Genomic DNA, 17,608 nt, shown 5'->3' on the forward strand with positions numbered 1-17,608 from the left:
TTTTATATGTTGATGTATTTTTATGTTATCAATTAAATAATATTTTCGATTTATTTATTTTGAACTTGTATATTTTGTAACAGCTTTAGTACCTTCACTAACAGCGTGCTTTGCCAATTCACCAGGTAATAATAATCGAACTGCGGTTTGAATTTCCCGACTTGTGATTGTTGAACGTTTATTATAATGTGCTAAACGTGATGCTTCAGCAGCAATACGTTCAAAAATATCATTAACAAAACTGTTCATGATACTCATAGCTTTACTAGAGATACCAGTATCAGGATGCACTTGTTTTAATACTTTGTAAATGTAAATTGCATATGATTCCTTGCGCTTCCTCTTCTTTTTCTTATCACTCTTTGATATATTTTTTTGAGCTTTGCCAGCTTTTTTTGCTGCTTTTCCACTTGTTTTTGGTGGCATTGTTACAAACAATTAATATACACAGATAGTTACAGAACACCAGTCAGTATATGTATGAGCGTGTCGTGTATACAACTAGCGTATTATATACGCGAAGATGGATATAACAATAAAAATGAATACTACTCTCTGATTGGCTGAAAATAATACTATAAGGTGATTGGTTTATTTTTAAAGTTTTATATTTTATAAATATTATAAATTAAAATACCCAAATAACATTTTAAACATTTATGTTACAATCCCCGTAACGTACACATCTGTGTGATTATATTTACAAAAAAAAATATTAATTAAATAAATTTATTCGCTATGTCTGGACGAGGTAAAGGTGGTAAAGTAAAGGGAAAGGCAAAGTCAAGATCAAGCCGAGCAGGATTACAATTTCCTGTTGGAAGAATTCACAGATTATTACGAAAAGGAAATTATGCTGAACGAGTAGGTGCTGGTGCCCCAGTATATTTGGCTGCTGTTATGGAATATTTGGCTGCAGAAGTTCTCGAGTTAGCTGGTAATGCTGCCCGTGATAACAAAAAAACACGTATCATTCCACGTCATTTACAATTGGCAATTCGTAATGATGAAGAATTAAATAAATTATTATCTGGTGTAACAATTGCTCAAGGTGGTGTATTACCAAACATTCAAGCAGTGTTATTACCAAAGAAAACTGAAAAGAAAGCATAAATTAAAAACATTGCATTAATTTTTATAATAATAATACATCGATCATAGGCCTTTTAATAAAAGGCCACAAATTTATTTAAAATAAGAGTAAAAATTATTTTTATAAATAATATATTATAATATTTTTTTAAAGAATCAATTTAAATAATTATAAATTAATGATTCTTTTTTTTTTTTTTCTTTTTTTATATGTTATTATGGAAATAATTCATCATATTATGATGACATTTAGGTAACATATTATAAGAATATTCATAAAATATTATCAAAATAATATTGTATTATGATGATATTTAGACAAAATATTATAAGAATATACACAAAATATTATCAAAATAATATCATTAGATAACAAAACTGTTCATGATACTCATACCTTTACTAGAGATAAAAGTATCAGGATGCACTTGTATTAATACATATTATCACAACATCACAAAATATTTTTTAAAAGGAAAAATTTTTTTAAAATTATTATAAAATTTGATTGAATTAAATTTCAATTTATTTTTTTAATAATTAAAGAAAAAAAAGAAAAAAAAAGCATATAAACTTTCTATTGAAAATGTTATTTTAAACTAGATGGCCAAGTGAACTTCGTTACACAAACAATATATGACGTATTCGTTATTTAAATAATCAGTATCCTTTGATATTATATCAATACGTTACTCTCTTCTTTTGATACATATTAATAAAATTTCAATTTATAAGATTTTATGTCAATTATATAAATAATATTATAAATTTTCTAAATACATAAGTTAATTAACAAAAAATTTGAATAACAAGATAAATTTATATATGATGTTTTAATACTCGATACTATAATATATCGCATCCGTTACCAATTATTCGGTATCCTTTGATTTATACACAGAATGAACTAAAAATATATATCAAATTTATTTTATTTATTTATATATTTAATATTATTATTATTATTTTATATTACAAAGTTTCTTAACGAAGCTTACAATGATTTCTCATATCGTACTTAACAAAATTATTTAGATCATATAAAATTTAAATTGTTAAAAAATTTGTATATTTATTATTATTATTTATTTTTATTAAAATTACATAACATAAAATTAATAATATTTTAATAATTATATAAATTATTTCTTATTTAAAATAATCTTATATTAATCTCAACAAATACTCTAATAATATATTTTGTCATAAATTTTTTTATATTTAAAATAAATATTATAATATATAAATACTTATATCAGTATAAAATTTCTTTATATAATTATGAAAAAATTAATTTAATAGTTAATTATTGATATTAATGCATAAATAAAAGTATTTTCTAATGAAATATATTTTGTCAATGTTCGATTAACACATTTCATAATAATACGTTTTCATTATTGACAAAAAAAGTTTTTCTAAAAATGAAATCTTATACTATAATATATATATTTATATATTAAATTTTTTAATTATTTATATACTAATAATTTATAATAAATCGATATTAAATAAAAAATAAAAATATATACTTTTTAAGTTTACCTTAAAAATATTATTGTTTTGTATGATTGAAATAATTAATATTAAACTATGTTTATTAATAATTGTTAATAAAAAAATTAAATATATTTTAATTTATAAAATAAATATTATTATTAAATTTATAATTTATTATTTTATATATTATAGAAATTGAAAAAATAAATCATGTTTACTACGACAGTAAATTAGAAATACTATTTAATTTTTATGTGTTTTCTACATGGTACTTTGACTTACATAGGGACTTATATTATTGTGAATAATGATATAATTGAAAACCTTTATTTTTTATTTGATAGAATTATTATATTTTATCATTTAAATATTTATAATAAATACATTATTTTTATAAAGTAAAAAATATGGCCGAAGAAAATTCTACAGCTGTTGCAGCAACTGCGGTTACTGCTGCTTCTACAACACCAACAAAAAAAGCAACAGCTTCTGGTGCTAAACGTACAAAACAACATTCAAAACCAACACATCCACGTACATCAGAAATGGTTGTTAACGCAATTAAAAATTTAAAAGAACGTGGTGGTTCATCATTACAAGCAATTAAAAAATATTTAGCTGCAAATTATAAAGTGGATTCTGATAAAATTTCACCATTTATTAAAAAATATTTAAAAGCTGCTGTAACTGAGGGAGCCTTGGTACAAACTAAAGGTAAAGGTGCATCTGGTTCATTCAAATTGGCTGCTTCCGCTTCATCTAATTCTTCAGCTAAATCAAAAGTTTCCAAAAAAGAAAGTGGAGCAAAAGGTTCAGCAAAGAGTGCTAAAAGTAAACGGGCACCAAAAGAAAAGAAAGCCACAACTACATCATTGGCAGCCAAAAAGCCTAAAGCAAAAAAAGCGACTCCATCATCATCAACTGCTGCTAAAAAAGTTACTGCAAAATCATCAGCGGCATCAAAAAAAGCACCAGTTAAAGCAAAACCAGCAAAAAGTACAAAATCCGCTGCCAAAAGTAGCCCTGCTCGTAAACCGAAAGCACCAAAAGCTAAGAAAGCTTCTGTTGCCAAATCATCTCCTACAAAAATTAAAAAAGCAGCACCAAAAAAGAAATGATCTGTTACTTTAATAATATATTGAAATATTTCATTATTTTTGCTAAAAAATGAAAATAACATAGGCCTTAATACAGGCCACAAATTAATATTTGATAAGAGTAAATTATTTTTTGTATAAATATTTTATAAAATAATAGTTTAGAAACATTTGCCACAGTCAGTACCACGGATGGGTGGCCACTTGAGAATACTGTGTGCGGTTGCATTTTTATTTAAAATATATGGTATAATAAATAAGTATATATTTAAATTGATTACTTCATTGAAAATTTTAATAATATACTTTAATATTAATGATATTTATGAAAAATATATATTTGTAAAAATTTTCATTTATTACTGGCAACAGCCATACCACGTTGAAAACACCGGTTCTCGTCCGATCACCGAAGTTAAGCAACATTGGGCACAGTCAGTACTTGGATGGGTGACCGCTTGGGAACACTGTGTGCGGTTGCCTTTTTATATTAAAAATATAAATTATTTTTCTTCTTTTCTTTTTTTTTACACACCATATATAAATATATGTTATTTAGAAATGTAAACCTTTTATATTATTCGTCAACAAATAAATATTATTTTTTGTATAAAATTTTATTGCATTTATAACTCATATCATGGTTACTTTAAAGCGAGAAGTTTTTTTAATATTTCAAATGAATATAAAATAATATAAATTTTATGAAATTTATTTATTTTTAGAAATAGCAATCGCTTATAATTATAACAAAATTTTAATAATGTTTAATTTTATTTCAATAATTTATATATATATTTTTTAATAAAAATAATATACTCTTATTTAATAATATATGTTGGTCCTATATATAGGACCGAAAATATTTCTTATTTGTTTTTTTTTTTTTTTAAATTGTCATTTAAAACGCTTATGCACGTTCTCCACGAATACGTCTTGCCAATTGTATATCCTTAGGCATAATTGTAACACGCTTTGCATGAATTGCGCATAAATTGGTATCTTCAAATAAACCTACTAAATAGGCTTCACTAGCTTCTTGTAATGCCATAACAGCTGAACTTTGGAAACGTAAATCGGTTTTAAAATCTTGTGCAATTTCACGTACTAAACGTTGGAATGGTAATTTACGAATTAACAATTCAGTACTTTTTTGATAACGACGAATTTCTCGTAAAGCTACTGTACCAGGACGATATCTGTGTGGTTTTTTTACTCCACCAGTTGCTGGTGCACTTTTACGTGCAGCTTTCGTTGCTAATTGTTTTCTTGGTGCTTTACCACCAGTTGATTTACGTGCAGTTTGCTTGGTTCTAGCCATTTTCAAATAATAATGTTTTTACAAAAAAACACACAATTTTAAAAATTATATTCGACAATTTGATACTACAAAGTCAAATGTTTAAATGCGAAATAAATGTGTTGTATTTATATTTATATGAAATTTCAAAATTTTTGTTGTTATATCCTATTGGATAGCTATCAGAGTATGGACTAATCAAATTGTATAGGCGTGGCTTAAAAAATCTTTAATGCTTTATATAAAAAGGCACAATTGTACCGGCGCTCACATACATTACAATACTTGTGAGGTTAACACACGTGTTATCCGTTCGTTAAAATATTGTAAATAATTTTTTATTAAAATGACTGGCAGAGGAAAAGGTGGAAAGGGTCTTGGAAAAGGGGGTGCAAAACGTCATAGAAAAGTTTTGCGTGATAATATCCAAGGTATTACAAAACCTGCAATTCGTCGTTTAGCACGACGAGGTGGAGTAAAACGTATCTCTGGTTTAATTTATGAAGAAACACGTGGTGTACTTAAAGTATTCCTTGAAAATGTTATTCGGGATGCTGTTACATATACTGAACACGCAAAACGTAAAACAGTTACAGCTATGGATGTTGTATATGCATTAAAACGACAAGGTCGTACTTTGTATGGTTTTGGAGGTTAAGAAAATATAATAATTTACTTAAAATATTTAGTAAATTTATTAAAGAATATTTAATACATCCGATAAATTTAAACAGGCTTTCCTTTTTGGGAAGCCACTAATTTTATTTATATAAGAGTAAATAAATTTGTTAATAAATATAACATATTATATAATTTGTTTACAACAAATTATTTTGTTTATAACATACATTACCAAATATTTTTTTTTTTTTTTTTTTTTGTAATATATCTGCAATAATAAATTATAATTTGTATATTATCTATTTTATTTTACAATAACTTATTGAATTTTTGAAAAAATTTTATTATAAATTAATATACTATTATATTTTTTATATATACAAGTTAAGAGTAACAAGTATCGATAGGAGATTATCGAATTTATAACTAATAAAACATTTCGCCTTAATCAAAGAAAATAAATATTTTGCTATACCATTTGTTATACTTTCAATAAATAATTTATTATTAAATTTTTATTATTTCATTTATTTTTTAAAATTATTAAAAATATTTTTCTAATAATTATAAGCGTACATAAACAAGTAGTAAATGTAAAATGAAAATAATAAAGGTAATGTAATGCATTTGCATTACACTGATTTACGATATATATTCCGATATCCTTTATTATATTTAAAATTAATAATATTGATATACTAATAATAGATATATTCAAGCTATTAATATATAAAATTTTATATTAAATATGATATTAATAATTGTTTATTTTATTTTTTTGTATATATAAAAATAATTTACTCTTATTTAAAAAATTTGATGGCTCTCTTAAAAAGAGAGCCGTTTTTATATGTTGATGTATTTTTATGTTATCAATTAAATAATATTTTCGATTTATTTATTTTGAACTTGTATATTTTGTAACAGCTTTAGTACCTTCACTAACAGCGTGCTTTGCCAATTCACCAGGTAATAATAATCGAACTGCGGTTTGAATTTCCCGACTTGTGATTGTTGAACGTTTATTATAATGTGCTAAACGTGATGCTTCAGCAGCAATACGTTCAAAAATATCATTAACAAAACTGTTCATGATACTCATAGCTTTACTAGAGATACCAGTATCAGGATGCACTTGTTTTAATACTTTGTAAATGTAAATTGCATATGATTCCTTGCGCTTCCTCTTCTTTTTCTTATCACTCTTTGATATATTTTTTTGAGCTTTGCCAGCTTTTTTTGCTGCTTTTCCACTTGTTTTTGGTGGCATTGTTACAAACAATTAATATACACAGATAGTTACAGAACACCAGTCAGTATATGTATGAGCGTGTCGTGTATACAACTAGCGTATTATATACGCGAAGATGGATATAACAATAAAAATGAATACTACTCTCTGATTGGCTGAAAATAATACTATAAGGTGATTGGTTTATTTTTAAAGTTTTATATTTTATAAATATTATAAATTAAAATACCCAAATAACATTTTAAACATTTATGTTACAATCCCCGTAACGTACACATCTGTGTGATTATATTTACAAAAAAAAATATTAATTAAATAAATTTATTCGCTATGTCTGGACGAGGTAAAGGTGGTAAAGTAAAGGGAAAGGCAAAGTCAAGATCAAGCCGAGCAGGATTACAATTTCCTGTTGGAAGAATTCACAGATTATTACGAAAAGGAAATTATGCTGAACGAGTAGGTGCTGGTGCCCCAGTATATTTGGCTGCTGTTATGGAATATTTGGCTGCAGAAGTTCTCGAGTTAGCTGGTAATGCTGCCCGTGATAACAAAAAAACACGTATCATTCCACGTCATTTACAATTGGCAATTCGTAATGATGAAGAATTAAATAAATTATTATCTGGTGTAACAATTGCTCAAGGTGGTGTATTACCAAACATTCAAGCAGTGTTATTACCAAAGAAAACTGAAAAGAAAGCATAAATTAAAAACATTGCATTAATTTTTATAATAATAATACATCGATCATAGGCCTTTTAATAAAAGGCCACAAATTTATTTAAAATAAGAGTAAAAATTATTTTTATAAATAATATATTATAATATTTTTTTAAAGAATCAATTTAAATAATTATAAATTAATTATTTTTTTTTTTTTTTTTCTTTTTTTATATGTTATTATGGAAATAATTCATCATATTATGATGACATTTAGGTAACATATTATAAGAATATTCATAAAATATTATCAAAATAATATTGTATTATGATGATATTTAGACAAAATATTATAAGAATATACACAAAATATTATCAAAATAATATCATTAGATAACAAAACTGTTCATGATACTCATACCTTTACTAGAGATAAAAGTATCAGGATGCACTTGTATTAATACATATTATCACAACATCACAAAATATTTTTTAAAAGGAAAAATTTTTTTAAAATTATTATAAAATTTGATTGAATTAAATTTCAATTTATTTTTTTAATAATTAAAGAAAAAAAAGAAAAAAAAAGCATATAAACTTTCTATTGAAAATGTTATTTTAAACTAGATGGCCAAGTGAACTTCGTTACACAAACAATATATGACGTATTCGTTATTTAAATAATCAGTATCCTTTGATATTATATCAATACGTTACTCTCTTCTTTTGATACATATTAATAAAATTTCAATTTATAAGATTTTATGTCAATTATATAAATAATATTATAAATTTTCTAAATACATAAGTTAATTAACAAAAAATTTGAATAACAAGATAAATTTATATATGATGTTTTAATACTCGATACTATAATATATCGCATCCGTTACCAATTATTCGGTATCCTTTGATTTATACACAGAATGAACTAAAAATATATATCAAATTTATTTTATTTATTTATATATTTAATATTATTATTATTATTTTATATTACAAAGTTTCTTAACGAAGCTTACAATGATTTCTCATATCGTACTTAACAAAATTATTTAGATCATATAAAATTTAAATTGTTAAAAAATTTGTATATTTATTATTATTATTTATTTTTATTAAAATTACATAACATAAAATTAATAATATTTTAATAATTATATAAATTAATTCTTATTTAAAATAATCTTATATTAATCTCAACAAATACTCTAATAATATATTTTGTCATAAATTTTTTTATATTTAAAATAAATATTATAATATATAAATACTTATATCAGTATAAAATTTCTTTATATAATTATGAAAAAATTAATTTAATAGTTAATTATTGATATTAATGCATAAATAAAAGTATTTTCTAATGAAATATATTTTGTCAATGTTCGATTAACACATTTCATAATAATACGTTTTCATTATTGACAAAAAAAGTTTTTCTAAAAATGAAATCTTATACTATAATATATATATTTATATATTAAATTTTTTAATTATTTATATACTAATAATTTATAATAAATCGATATTAAATAAAAAATAAAAATATATACTTTTTAAGTTTACCTTAAAAATATTATTGTTTTGTATGATTGAAATAATTAATATTAAACTATGTTTATTAATAATTGTTAATAAAAAAATTAAATATATTTTAATTTATAAAATAAATATTATTATTAAATTTATAATTTATTATTTTATATATTATAGAAATTGAAAAAATAAATCATGTTTACTACGACAGTAAATTAGAAATACTATTTAATTTTTATGTGTTTTCTACATGGTACTTTGACTTACATAGGGACTTATATTATTGTGAATAATGATATAATTGAAAACCTTTATTTTTTATTTGATAGAATTATTATATTTTATCATTTAAATATTTATAATAAATACATTATTTTTATAAAGTAAAAAATATGGCCGAAGAAAATTCTACAGCTGTTGCAGCAACTGCGGTTACTGCTGCTTCTACAACACCAACAAAAAAAGCAACAGCTTCTGGTGCTAAACGTACAAAACAACATTCAAAACCAACACATCCACGTACATCAGAAATGGTTGTTAACGCAATTAAAAATTTAAAAGAACGTGGTGGTTCATCATTACAAGCAATTAAAAAATATTTAGCTGCAAATTATAAAGTGGATTCTGATAAAATTTCACCATTTATTAAAAAATATTTAAAAGCTGCTGTAACTGAGGGAGCCTTGGTACAAACTAAAGGTAAAGGTGCATCTGGTTCATTCAAATTGGCTGCTTCCGCTTCATCTAATTCTTCAGCTAAATCAAAAGTTTCCAAAAAAGAAAGTGGAGCAAAAGGTTCAGCAAAGAGTGCTAAAAGTAAACGGGCACCAAAAGAAAAGAAAGCCACAACTACATCATTGGCAGCCAAAAAGCCTAAAGCAAAAAAAGCGACTCCATCATCATCAACTGCTGCTAAAAAAGTTACTGCAAAATCATCAGCGGCATCAAAAAAAGCACCAGTTAAAGCAAAACCAGCAAAAAGTACAAAATCCGCTGCCAAAAGTAGCCCTGCTCGTAAACCGAAAGCACCAAAAGCTAAGAAAGCTTCTGTTGCCAAATCATCTCCTACAAAAATTAAAAAAGCAGCACCAAAAAAGAAATGATCTGTTACTTTAATAATATATTGAAATATTTCATTATTTTTGCTAAAAAATGAAAATAACATAGGCCTTAATACAGGCCACAAATTAATATTTGATAAGAGTAAATTATTTTTTGTATAAATATTTTATAAAATAATAGTTTAGAAACATTTGCCACAGTCAGTACCACGGATGGGTGGCCACTTGAGAATACTGTGTGCGGTTGCATTTTTATTTAAAATATATGGTATAATAAATAAGTATATATTTAAATTGATTACTTCATTGAAAATTTTAATAATATACTTTAATATTAATGATATTTATGAAAAATATATATTTGTAAAAATTTTCATTTATTACTGGCAACAGCCATACCACGTTGAAAACACCGGTTCTCGTCCGATCACCGAAGTTAAGCAACATTGGGCACAGTCAGTACTTGGATGGGTGACCGCTTGGGAACAATGTGTGCGGTTGCCTTTTTATATTAAAAATATAAATTATTTTTCTTCTGTTTTTTTTTTTTTTACACACCATATATAAATATATGTTATTTATAAATGTAAACCTTTTATATTATTCGTCAACAAATAAATATTATTTTTTGTATAAAATTTTATTGCATTTATAACTCATATCATGGTTACTTTAAAGCGAGAAGTTTTTTTAATATTTCAAATGAATATAAAATAATATAAATTTTATGAAATTTATTTATTTTTAGAAATAGCAATCGCTTATAATTATAACAAAATTTTAATAATGTTTAATTTTATTTCAATAATTTATATATATATTTTTTAATAAAAATAATATACTCTTATTTAATAATATATGTTGGTCCTATATATAGGACCGAAAATATTTCTTATTTGTTTTTTTTTTTTTTAAATTGTCATTTAAAACGCTTATGCACGTTCTCCACGAATACGTCTTGCCAATTGTATATCCTTAGGCATAATTGTAACACGCTTTGCATGAATTGCGCATAAATTGGTATCTTCAAATAAACCTACTAAATAGGCTTCACTAGCTTCTTGTAATGCCATAACAGCTGAACTTTGGAAACGTAAATCGGTTTTAAAATCTTGTGCAATTTCACGTACTAAACGTTGGAATGGTAATTTACGAATTAACAATTCAGTACTTTTTTGATAACGACGAATTTCTCGTAAAGCTACTGTACCAGGACGATATCTGTGTGGTTTTTTTACTCCACCAGTTGCTGGTGCACTTTTACGTGCAGCTTTCGTTGCTAATTGTTTTCTTGGTGCTTTACCACCAGTTGATTTACGTGCAGTTTGCTTGGTTCTAGCCATTTTCAAATAATAATGTTTTTACAAAAAAACACACAATTTTAAAAATTATATTCGACAATTTGATACTACAAAGTCAAATGTTTAAATGCGAAATAAATGTGTTGTATTTATATTTATATGAAATTTCAAAATTTTTGTTGTTATATCCTATTGGATAGCTATCAGAGTATGGACTAATCAAATTGTATAGGCGTGGCTTAAAAAATCTTTAATGCTTTATATAAAAAGGCACAATTGTACCGGCGCTCACATACATTACAATACTTGTGAGGTTAACACACGTGTTATCCGTTCGTTAAAATATTGTAAATAATTTTTTATTAAAATGACTGGCAGAGGAAAAGGTGGAAAGGGTCTTGGAAAAGGGGGTGCAAAACGTCATAGAAAAGTTTTGCGTGATAATATCCAAGGTATTACAAAACCTGCAATTCGTCGTTTAGCACGACGAGGTGGAGGAAAACGTATCTCTGGTTTAATTTATGAAGAAACACGTGGTGTACTTAAAGTATTCCTTGAAAATGTTATTCGGGATGCTGTTACATATACTGAACACGCAAAACGTAAAACAGTTACAGCTATGGATGTTGTATATGCATTAAAACGACAAGGTCGTACTTTGTATGGTTTTGGAGGTTAAGAAAATATAATAATTTACTTAAAATATTTAGTAAATTTATTAAAGAATATTTAATACATCCGATAAATTTAAACAGGCTTTCCTTTTTGGGAAGCCACTAATTTTATTTATATAAGAGTAAATAAATTTGTTAATAAATATAACATATTATATAATTTGTTTAAAACAAATTATTTTGTTTATAACATACATTACCAAATATTTTTTTTTTTTTTTTTTTTTGTAATATATCTGCAATAATAAATTATAATTTGTATATTATCTATTTTATTTTACAATAACTTATTGAATTTTTGAAAAAATTTTATTATAAATTAATATACTATTATATTTTTTATATATACAAGTTAAGAGTAACAAGTATCGATAGGAGATTATCGAATTTATAACTAATAAAACATTTCGCCTTAATCAAAGAAAATAAATATTTTGCTATACCATTTGTTATACTTTCAATAAATAATTTATTATTAAATTTTTATTATTTCATTTATTTTTTAAAATTATTAAAAATATTTTTCTAATAATTATAAGCGTACATAAACAAGTAGTAAATGTAAAATGAAAATAATAAAGGTAATGTAATGCATTTGCATTACACTGATTTACGATATATATTCCGATATCCTTTATTATATTTAAAATTAATAATATTGATATACTAATAATAGATATATTCAAGCTATTAATATATAAAATTTTATATTAAATATGATATTAATAATTGTTTATTTTATTTTTTTGTATATATAAAAATAATTTACTCTTATTTAAAAAATTTGATGGCTCTCTTAAAAAGAGAGCCATTTTTATATGTTGATGTATTTTTATGTTATCAATTAAATAATATTTTCGATTTATTTATTTTGAACTTGTATATTTTGTAACAGCTTTAGTACCTTCACTAACAGCGTGCTTTGCCAATTCACCAGGTAATAATAATCGAACTGCGGTTTGAATTTCCCGACTTGTGATTGTTGAACGTTTATTATAATGTGCTAAACGTGATGCTTCAGCAGCAATACGTTCAAAAATATCATTAACAAAACTGTTCATGATACTCATAGCTTTACTAGAGATACCAGTATCAGGATGCACTTGTTTTAATACTTTGTAAATGTAAATTGCATATGATTCCTTGCGCTTCCTCTTCTTTTTCTTATCACTCTTTGATATATTTTTTTGAGCTTTGCCAGCTTTTTTTGCTGCTTTTCCACTTGTTTTTGGTGGCATTGTTACAAACAATTAATATACACAGATAGTTACAGAACACCAGTCAGTATATGTATGAGCGTGTCGTGTATACAACTAGCGTATTATATACGCGAAGATGGATATAACAATAAAAATGAATACTACTCTCTGATTGGCTGAAAATAATACTATAAGGTGATTGGTTTATTTTTAAAGTTTTATATTTTATAAATATTATAAATTAAAATACCCAAATAACATTTTAAACATTTATGTTACAATCCCCGTAACGTACACATCTGTGTGATTATATTTACAAAAAAAAATATTAATTAAATAAATTTATTCGCTATGTCTGGACGAGGTAAAGGTGGTAAAGTAAAGGGAAAGGCAAAGTCAAGATCAAGCCGAGCAGGATTACAATTTCCTGTTGGAAGAATTCACAGATTATTACGAAAAGGAAATTATGCTGAACGAGTAGGTGCTGGTGCCCCAGTATATTTGGCTGCTGTTATGGAATATTTGGCTGCAGAAGTTCTCGAGTTAGCTGGTAATGCTGCCCGTGATAACAAAAAAACACGTATCATTCCACGTCATTTACAATTGGCAATTCGTAATGATGAAGAATTAAATAAATTATTATCTGGTGTAACAATTGCTCAAGGTGGTGTATTACCAAACATTCAAGCAGTGTTATTACCAAAGAAAACTGAAAAGAAAGCATAAATTAAAAACATTGCATTAATTTTTATAATAATAATACATCGATCATAGGCCTTTTATTAAAAGGCCACAAATTTATTTAAAATAAGAGTAAAAATTATTTTTATAAATAATATATTATAATATTTTTTTAAAGAATCAATTTAAATAATTATAAATTAATGATTCTTTTTTTTTTTTTTCTTTTTTTATATGTTATTATGGAAATAATTCATCATATTATGATGACATTTAGGTAACATATTATAAGAATATTCATAAAATATTATCAAAATAATATTGTATTATGATGATATTTAGACAAAATATTATAAGAATATACACAAAATATTATCAAAATAATATCATTAGATAACAAAACTGTTCATGATACTCATACCTTTACTAGAGATAAAAGTATCAGGATGCACTTGTATTAATACATATTATCACAACATCACAAAATATTTTTTAAAAGGAAAAATTTTTTTAAAATTATTATAAAATTTGATTGAATTAAATTTCAATTTATTTTTTTAATAATTAAAGAAAAAAAAGGAAAAAAAAGCATATAAACTTTCTATTGAAAATGTTATTTTAAACTAGATGGCCAAGTGAACTTCGTTACACAAACAATATATGACGTATTCGTTATTTAAATAATCAGTATCCTTTGATATTATATCAATACGTTACTCTCTTCTTTTGATACATATTAATAAAATTTCAATTTATAAGATTTTATGTCAATTATATAAATAATATTATAAATTTTCTAAATACATAAGTTAATTAACAAAAAATTTGAATAACAAGATAAATTTATATATGATGTTTTAATACTCGATACTATAATATATCGCATCCGTTACCAATTATTCGGTATCCTTTGATTTATACACAGAATGAACTAAAAATATATATCAAATTTATTTTATTTATTTATATATTTAATATTATTATTATTATTTTATATTACAAAGTTTCTTAACGAAGCTTACAATGATTTCTCATATCGTACTTAACAAAATTATTTAGATCATATAAAATTTAAATTGTTAAAAAATTTGTATATTTATTATTATTATTTATTTTTATTAAAATTACATAACATAAAATTAATAATATTTTAATAATTATATAAATTAATTCTTATTTAAAATAATCTTATATTAATCTCAACAAATACTCTAATAATATATTTTGTCATAAATTTTTTTATATTTAAAATAAATATTATAATATATAAATACTTATATCAGTATAAAATTTCTTTATATAATTATGAAAAAATTAATTTAATAGTTAATTATTGATATTAATGCATAAATAAAAGTATTTTCTAATGAAATATATTTTGTCAATGTTCGATTAACACATTTCATAATAATACGTTTTCATTATTGACAAAAAAAGTTTTTCTAAAAATGAAATCTTATACTATAATATATATATTTATATATTAAATTTTTTAATTATTTATATACTAATAATTTATAATAAATCGATATTAAATAAAAAATAAAAATATATACTTTTTAAGTTTACCTTAAAAATATTATTGTTTTGTATGATTGAAATAATTAATATTAAACTATGTTTATTAATAATTGTTAATAAAAAAATTAAATATATTTTAATTTATAAAATAAATATTATTATTAAATTTATAATTTATTATTTTATATATTATAGAAATTGAAAAAATAAATCATGTTTACTACGACAGTAAATTAGAAATACTATTTAATTTTTATGTGTTTTCTACATGGTACTTTGACTTACATAGGGACTTATATTATTGTGAATAATGATATAATTGAAAACCTTTATTTTTTATTTGATAGAATTATTATATTTTATCATTTAAATATTTATAATAAATACATTATTTTTATAAAGTAAAAAATATGGCCGAAGAAAATTCTACAGCTGTTGCAGCAACTGCGGTTACTGCTGCTTCTACAACACCAACAAAAAAAGCAACAGCTTCTGGTGCTAAACGTACAAAACAACATTCAAAACCAACACATCCACGTACATCAGAAATGGTTGTTAACGCAATTAAAAATTTAAAAGAACGTGGTGGTTCATCATTACAAGCAATTAAAAAATATTTAGCTGCAAATTATAAAGTGGATTCTGATAAAATTTCACCATTTATTAAAAAATATTTAAAAGCTGCTGTAACTGAGGGAGCCTTGGTACAAACTAAAGGTAAAGGTGCATCTGGTTCATTCAAATTGGCTGCTTCCGCTTCATCTAATTCTTCAGCTAAATCAAAAGTTTCCAAAAAAGAAAGTGGAGCAAAAGGTTCAGCAAAGAGTGCTAAAAGTAAACGGGCACCAAAAGAAAAGAAAGCCACAACTACATCATTGGCAGCCAAAAAGCCTAAAGCAAAAAAAGCGACTCCATCATCATCAACTGCTGCTAAAAAAGTTACTGCAAAATCATCAGCGGCATCAAAAAAAGCACCAGTTAAAGCAAAACCAGCAAAAAGTACAAAATCCGCTGCCAAAAGTAGCCCTGCTCGTAAACCGAAAGCACCAAAAGCTAAGAAAGCTTCTGTTGCCAAATCATCTCCTACAAAAATTAAAAAAGCAGCACCAAAAAAGAAATGATCTGTTACTTTAATAATATATTGAAATATTTCATTATTTTTGCTAAAAAATGAAAATAACATAGGCCTTAATACAGGCCACAAATTAATATTTGATAAGAGTAAATTATTTTTTGTATAAATATTTTATAAAATAATAGTTTAGAAACATTTGCCACAGTCAGTACCACGGATGGGTGGCCACTTGAGAATACTGTGTGCGGTTGCATTTTTATTTAAAATATATGGTATAATAAATAAGTATATATTTAAATTGATTACTTCATTGAAAATTTTAATAATATACTTTAATATTAATGATATTTATGAAAAATATATATTTGTAAAAATTTTCATTTATTACTGGCAACAGCCATACCACGTTGAAAACACCGGTTCTCGTCCCATTATCTGTACAGCGTTCATACCGTACAGTACAGTGAATTGTTGAAGCAAATTATTGTATAATTACATTCAAAGCGAAAACAATTTCATACACACACCTATAGAACAAGTTAAATCAAATATAAAAAAGTATAAAAACAAACTACAAAATAAGTGACGGGCGTAGCCAAACAAAAAAAAGGGGGCGACCTAGTCGCTCCCCTGCTATCACTAAAGTTTTAAAAGTGCAACCCGATGACGTCGGAATACAACAAAGCACCGAAGAAGAAGCCAACAAAATAGAAAAAATAGTTAGTGAAAATAGCGAGAACACAAGTGCAGTGCCTCCAAGAATGGAAAACCAAAACAAAAACAATATACAAAACATTTTCAAAAAACAAACAGAAGTGCAAGTGCAAGTGCCCACAAAAAACAGATTTAATCCCCTAACCACTGAAGAAGGTCAAATAGAGGAAGATGTGGAACAAGAAGACACAGACCCAAAAGAAATTAATGAAAATGACAAAAACACAGAAAGGACACAAGGAGGTAAGAATAAACCACCTCCAATTGTTATACACAGCACTCCAAATAACCATAAGGAGTTCATGGAGCAAATAAAGGAAC

General features: G+C 24.4%; 2 non-coding genes across 2 annotated transcripts; both read left to right on the forward strand.

The window, feature by feature from the left end:
• The first annotated feature begins 4,053 nt into the window (after positions 1 to 4,053).
• On the forward strand, positions 4,054 to 4,172 carry LOC123304203. Its single transcript, XR_006536245.1, has one exon. It is a non-coding gene; the product is annotated as a 5S ribosomal RNA (ribosomal RNA).
• Positions 4,173 to 10,507: 6,335 nt separating this feature from the next.
• Positions 10,508 to 10,626, forward strand: LOC123304204. Its single transcript, XR_006536247.1, has one exon. It is a non-coding gene; the product is annotated as a 5S ribosomal RNA (ribosomal RNA).
• The last annotated feature ends 6,982 nt before the right edge of the window (positions 10,627 to 17,608 follow it).

The sequence above is a fragment of the Chrysoperla carnea genome (genome assembly GCF_905475395.1).
Source record: "Chrysoperla carnea chromosome X unlocalized genomic scaffold, inChrCarn1.1 SUPER_X_unloc_3, whole genome shotgun sequence".
Classification (NCBI taxonomy): domain Eukaryota; kingdom Metazoa; phylum Arthropoda; class Insecta; order Neuroptera; family Chrysopidae; genus Chrysoperla; species Chrysoperla carnea.